Here is a 6,015-nt window from a genome sequence, read left to right on the forward strand (position 1 = left end):
ACACTCACAGGCCGGGCTGTGTAAACAGTTGGGAAGCCGGGTTGTGCAATGAGGTGGCTGCGACGACTCGGGCCCTGCCGCTGGGCGAGCAGTCACCGGAGAGGGGGGGGGGAGGCTGGGAGGAGGGAGGAGGAGCTGGGTCGGCGGGGGCGATGGGGGTGGCCCGAGGGCTGGGATGCTCCGGGCAGCGCGCGCTCTGGCGCAGGTGGTGTGTCCCGAGCTGGCTGGGGCGCGCGCACACGCCCCCCGGGCTGGGCTAAGCAGGAGGCGGCGCGCGCCCTCCGGCAGGCAGCGGGCTCAAAGCTAGAAGCTGGAGGAGGGGGTGGAGGAAAAGTTCCCGTGACGTCAGGGTCCCCGGGAAGTGGGCGGGAGGGGTGGGGCCGTGGGGGGCGAAGCGACCGCTGATTGGTGCGCGCTCCCCATTCACACCGAGCACAATGGACTGCGGGCGCGCGCACCAAGGCTCGCTGCACCCGCTGCTCGCTGCAGCCGCGCGGTGACGCCTTTTGCCCTGGGGATCTCCCCCCGCAACCGACCGCCCCGCGCCCTGGGACCTCCGGTTGGAGCCGTGGGCGTCGCGAGGCCCGGCGGTAGTCGGCGGAAAGGAAGAGAGAGAAGGTGATGAATTCCAGAATCACTCATTCACCCCCACGCGGTAGTTCCGGGGAAGACCTATGCGTGGTTGTGGATGTGGTTTTTTGTTTTTTTTTTTTTCCTTTTCCTGCCCCCTCCCAGCTCTAATCCCCAGCGTCTGTTCGCTTCCACAAATAGAACCTTCTGTTGGATGAAATAAAAGCAAACACTGGGCCTTCTGCGCTGCCTCCACCTCCACGCCCCTCCCGCGCCTGCCGCCCGCCGGGATTGCACGGAAATAGCTTCTCCAGGCTCCCCGGCCGCCCCTTCGCGGTGACTCGCAGAAAGAGCTTCCTGAGCCGGGGCCGGTGGGAAACAAAGGATGTGGGGAGAGGGCGGAAGGGGCCCACGTGGCCGCCGCTGGATTCTAGCCCCCTCCCCGGCCTCCACACGCCCTGCAGGGTCTGGGGCCCCGGGGCCAGCCCAGCCCAGTTCCGTGGTGGCCGGGTAGCGGAGTGGGAGTCATTCTGCCACCGACAGTGATACTTCCTACACCCGGGCAGCCCTGCCAGGGCGTGTGCGTGCACTCGTGCAACGTGATTGCGGTGAGCGCGAAATGTGTGTCAGACGCTGCACAAAGCTCCATGAAAAAGCAACCTAGAATCTATCGTTTTTCTTTCTTTCAAGAACCAGGTCGATTTGGAGTCCCTGGACACCCAGCGTACATAGCTATTATCAGAATCCCTTCTGCCCTTGTACTAAAAATTTCATTTTCTAAAACCAGGTCGAGCCCCAAGGATAAATTTTTTCCATATTAAATCTCCATTCATTCAGCAAATACTAATGAAGCATCTAGTAAGAGCTAGACGCTGGGGATTAGAAGATTGAGCATTAAAATAATAATAGCTAACGTTAATTGAGGTCTGTAAAATGCCAGGCACAGTTCTTAGCACTTTACACATAGTCACTGCAGTCTTACAGCCACCCCGTTGGGTTATTTTTTGCCCCTTTTCAAGAGGGAGAAGCCTGCAAAGACGAAGTTACTTGCTGTGATCAAATCACTACTAAAAGGTGGAGCATTCAAGCTCTTAAGCACTTGTGGGTACTCAAAAAACAGATTACAATTTGCAGAGGGAAGAGAGGGGTTAGGGAGGATTCCATCTAGAAGCGGTTGACCTGGGGGCATGTGTGGGGCTGTAAGAAGTTGCGGGGGGGGGTGGGGGGAGAAGAGAGCAAGGAAGTGGGGAACTTTAGAGGCCAGAGTGCCTGCCCAGGTGGAGCTGAGCCTGCAGAAGTCCTTGGGGAAAACAAGAAGAGCTCCAATTCTGGCTGAGGAGGATGCACTTGGTCTTATAACTGGGAGAGAGCCCTGATTTTCTCTCTTTCACATTGATTTTGTGCCAGCTATTCAAGACCCACTGAGCTGCCAGCTTAGCATCTGCACTAGGATGGCAAACTCAGCGTGGACCATCAGCATCTTCCTCGAAGTGCACACCCCCTTTCCTGCCTCTTCGAAGAGAAAGGCATCGCCACCCCCGGGTCCAGAATCTTTAGCAGCGATTTCCTCATGAATCCGCCTTTTTCCTGTCCCCCACTGGGTTGTCCCTGGGTCCATCCTAGATCTGCTTGCTCTCAGAGCCATCCCCTGCCCTCCCCTCCTAACTCTCCTTGCAGACTATGTCTCAAGCTCCCTTGGCCACTGGCTTGCAGCCCATTTTGCCCAGAGGGAAGCCCTGGAGGGAGACGGGACTGCTTGGGACAATGGCCGCACCTCTTCTGTGGCTCCAGACCTTTATCCCGCCCCATTCCCCTTCCCCAGACAGCCCGTCTGTGTGGCTGCCAGATCCTCCTACTGGATAGAAGGAATTATCCACCCATGCCCACCCCACCTTCCACTCCCCTGGCTGCCTTTTGTAAATCCATTTTGGAAACCGCCTGGACTGAGAAAGGCTGCCTTGTTCAAGTTCACACTCCTTTCCCAGGAGGTCCACATCCAATGACAAGTGACTGTGGAGTACACAGGTTCAGCCTCCTTGCCTCAATTTGAGCCCCCTCTGAAGGGCATCCCAGCTTCAGCCCGGCAATTTAGGGTCATCTGAATTCTTTCTGGAGATTGCATCCAGCCCTGTCGTGTTCCTTTCCTCCCCTTCCAAAAGCATTCCTTAATAAACCTGCGTGCTAATCTCCATCGGAGTCCACTTCCTGGGAGACCCGCCCTCCCCTTTCCTCCTCCTTCGTCCCGGCTCTCTCAAGGCACTCTGGCTCCAGGGAAGAAGTGACACCCACCGCTTTTGTCCCTCCAGCCCTAGGGTAGAAGTAGCTTCCAGCTGCTAATCTCTGGACTACCCCCCTACCGTGTTGTTTTGCTCTCTTTGGCTTCTGTTCTTCCCAGACCTTTGTAACTGGCTCCCTGCTTTAATTCTTCCCATTGAATTTCCCGGCCTGGGTTCTGTTTTCCTGACTGATATAAGCCCTGCACTTTTGCTCCTGGATTTCTGTAGTAAACTCCTAATGGGGTCACTCCCTCATCCCTGCCGCATACCCCGAGCACCTCCTCTGCCTGTGTTCCTGGGAGGCGCCCGAGATGTAACGGTGACTACACAAAATGTGTGCTTGAGCTCCCTCAATCCATTCCCCACACAGCCATCAGAGTCCTTTTTCTAACATTGAAATTTGATCATCTCGGGCCCTGGCCTAAAAACCTTGCAGGGACCCTCGGATAACATCCAAACTTCTCTTTCCACCCTCAGCTTTCTTGTCTCCTTGCCAGCACCCCACCCATGCCAGCTCCTGGTGGGGCCCCAAACACATCTTGCCAATTCACACCTCGAATTTTTTTTTTTTTTTTTTTGTCTTTTTGCCATTTCCAGGGCTGCTTCTGCGGCATATGGAGGTTCCCAGGCTGGGGGTCTAATCGGAGCTGTAGCCACCGGCCTACACCACAGCCACTGCAACGTGGGGATCCGAGCCGCATCTGTGACCTACACCACAGCTCATGGCAATGCCAGATCCTTGACCCACTGAGCAAGGCCAGGGATCGAACCCAAAACCTCATGGTTCCTAGCCAGATTTGTTAACCACTGAGCCACGACGGGAACTCCGCACCTCGTCATTTTTGATGGGCTTTTTCCCCTGCTGGAATTCCCACCCCACCCCTGCCAACCTGATGAACTCCTATTCATCCTTCCAAACACCAGTCAGATTTCCCCTGCACTGCACTCAGATTTAAATGTCCTGCCAAGGGCTGTTGAAGCCTCCATCTAGATTTCTCTCATGGCCCTGTCCGCTCAGCTGTGTGCCAGAGGGCAGGTGCCATGTCTTACTCACCTCGTGTCTTCAGTTCCCAGCCCAGTGACTGTTACGAAGTTGGGGCTTAGTGAGTATCGACCAAATAAATATACTCAGGGGCAGAGGGTCACTCCCAAGGAGAGCCTGAGATGAGAGGCAGGGAAGGAGAACAGACATTTGGGCGATGACAGGGGCCTGGAGGACAGGGCACAGATTTCAGACTTGAATGTCTATAGCCCTGGAAGGCACCAGCATACAGAGAAAGAAGGGGCAGAAACTTTGGGGGCCTCCATCCTGGATGCCTGGGAAAATGGACATGTTTTTTTGGCAAGGCCTGAGATCAGATCAGCCAAGAGGACATGTGAGCTAAAATTGTCTTGATTTCATTGCTGGGGGTTTCCCTGCTGGCAACATCTGGACTGCCATCAGACTTTTCAGATACTGAAGTGAGGAAGCCAGTTGTTCTTTAGAGGCCTCAATTGTCTCACCTGTGAAATAGGTATAATGAAGCCCTGTTTTCTTCCCCCACAAGATTCTTATGGAAACTAATAGCTACAAACATGTGAAAAGTCCTTTTGAATTATCTGCTCACACGCAAATGTGCTTATCAGATATGAATATGCCTTCATTTTTTTCCTTCATAGGGCTGCACCCGCGGCATATGGAAGTTCTCAGGCTAGGGGTTGAATCAGAGCTGCAGCTGCCGGCCTATACCACAGCCACAGCAATGCCAGGTCTGAGACAAGCCTGTGACTTACATAGCAGCTCCATCTCATGGCAACACCAGATCCTTAATCCACTGAGTGAGGCCAGGGATCAAACCCCAGTCTTCATGGATACTAGTGCAGGTCTTAAGCCCCTGAGCCACAATGGGAACTCCCAAATATGCCTTGATTTTGAACTATGTTCATTTAGTCAATAAATATTAATTATAGACTTGCCACATGCCAGAGCTGAAAAAGTCCTTGAAAATCCAATTTGACAAAGATATAAGTAAATAGGATATGAATTAGGAAGTGACTCTGTGTTAAAAGGGCTGTTTGCATTGTAGAAGTGTCTCCTGAGCCATGGTGATGGCATTAGCAAGCTCCTTTGGCACATTTATGATGTAGCTTGGGAAAAATGTAAGAACCTTGAAAACAAGATTCGAGGTTGTGCATCCTGCAGTGTGTGTGTGTGTGTGTGTGTGTGTGTGTGTGTGTGTGTGTCCTTTGTAGCCTCAGCACAATGCTGAGCTGACACCGGATGCTCAACACATGTTGAACTAGGGAAAAGAATGGATTGACCTCCAGCTTCTCAGGAAATCACATATTACGTAATGTGGGAAGAGCTATATTGAATTTTTTGGACAAGGTTGGGCTATTGATGAGCTCAAGCTTGATTCATTTTCATTCCTGCTCAGGTAGGTTCCTGGCAGCACCATTAGAAGGGTTCTGAGCATCCTACCTGTTCTAAAGTGGAGGGAAATTCACAGAGCAACCAGGGCTCCTAAATTCTACCTTCTGGCTTCACAGTACATGAGGCTTTGCAGCCACACACAGTGGGCATTAAATTCTAATGCCCTCACTTTAAATTCTAAACAAATACACAAACCAAAAAAAAAAAAAAAAATTGGGACATATTTAAAGAAAATGATATTAGCGTTTACAATACAATTCCAAAAACTGGAAAAGAAATGAACCCTGGAGTTCCCGCTGTAATGCAGTGGGTTAAGAATCTGACTACACCAGCTTGGGTCACTACAGAGGTGCGGGTTCGATCCCTAGCCTGGTGCAATGGGTTAAAGGATCCAGCACTGCCACAGCTGTGGCGTAGGTCTCAGCTGCAGCTCAGATTCGATCCCTGGCCCGGGAACTTCCATATGCCATCAATGCAGCCATAAAAAATAAAAAATAAATAAATGAACACTTATTGAGTTCCTCCCATATGCTAGAATCTTGCCTGTTCTCTTCTTTCACATTCAAAGTCATCTCGTAAAAGAGTTATCACCGCCATTTTACAGATTCACAAGAAAGCTCAGAGAAGTTGATTAACTTGTCTAGGATCACACAGCTGGAAGGCAGCAAGATAGAATGGGAACCCTAATTGGGCTGACCTCAAGTCTGGCTCTCTGCTTTATATATCACCCAACTTCTAGTGAAGAGAAAGTCTAGC

General features: G+C 52.0%; 1 long non-coding RNA gene across 1 annotated transcript; it reads left to right on the forward strand.

The window, feature by feature from the left end:
- Nucleotides 1-446: 446 nt before the first annotated feature.
- On the forward strand, nucleotides 447-2,759 carry LOC146403676 (uncharacterized). The gene is made up of 2 exons (XR_014843369.1): nucleotides 447-618; nucleotides 772-2,759. It is a non-coding gene; the product is annotated as an uncharacterized LOC146403676 (long non-coding RNA).
- The last annotated feature ends 3,256 nt before the right edge of the window (nucleotides 2,760-6,015 follow it).

The sequence above is a fragment of the Sus scrofa genome, chromosome 4, assembly GCF_054392235.1.
Source record: "Sus scrofa isolate SSC_HxYL_T2T_F1_AM1 chromosome 4, Sscrofa_HxYL_maternal_Yorkshire_Landrace_v2.0, whole genome shotgun sequence".
Taxonomy (NCBI): Eukaryota; Metazoa; Chordata; class Mammalia; order Artiodactyla; family Suidae; genus Sus; species Sus scrofa.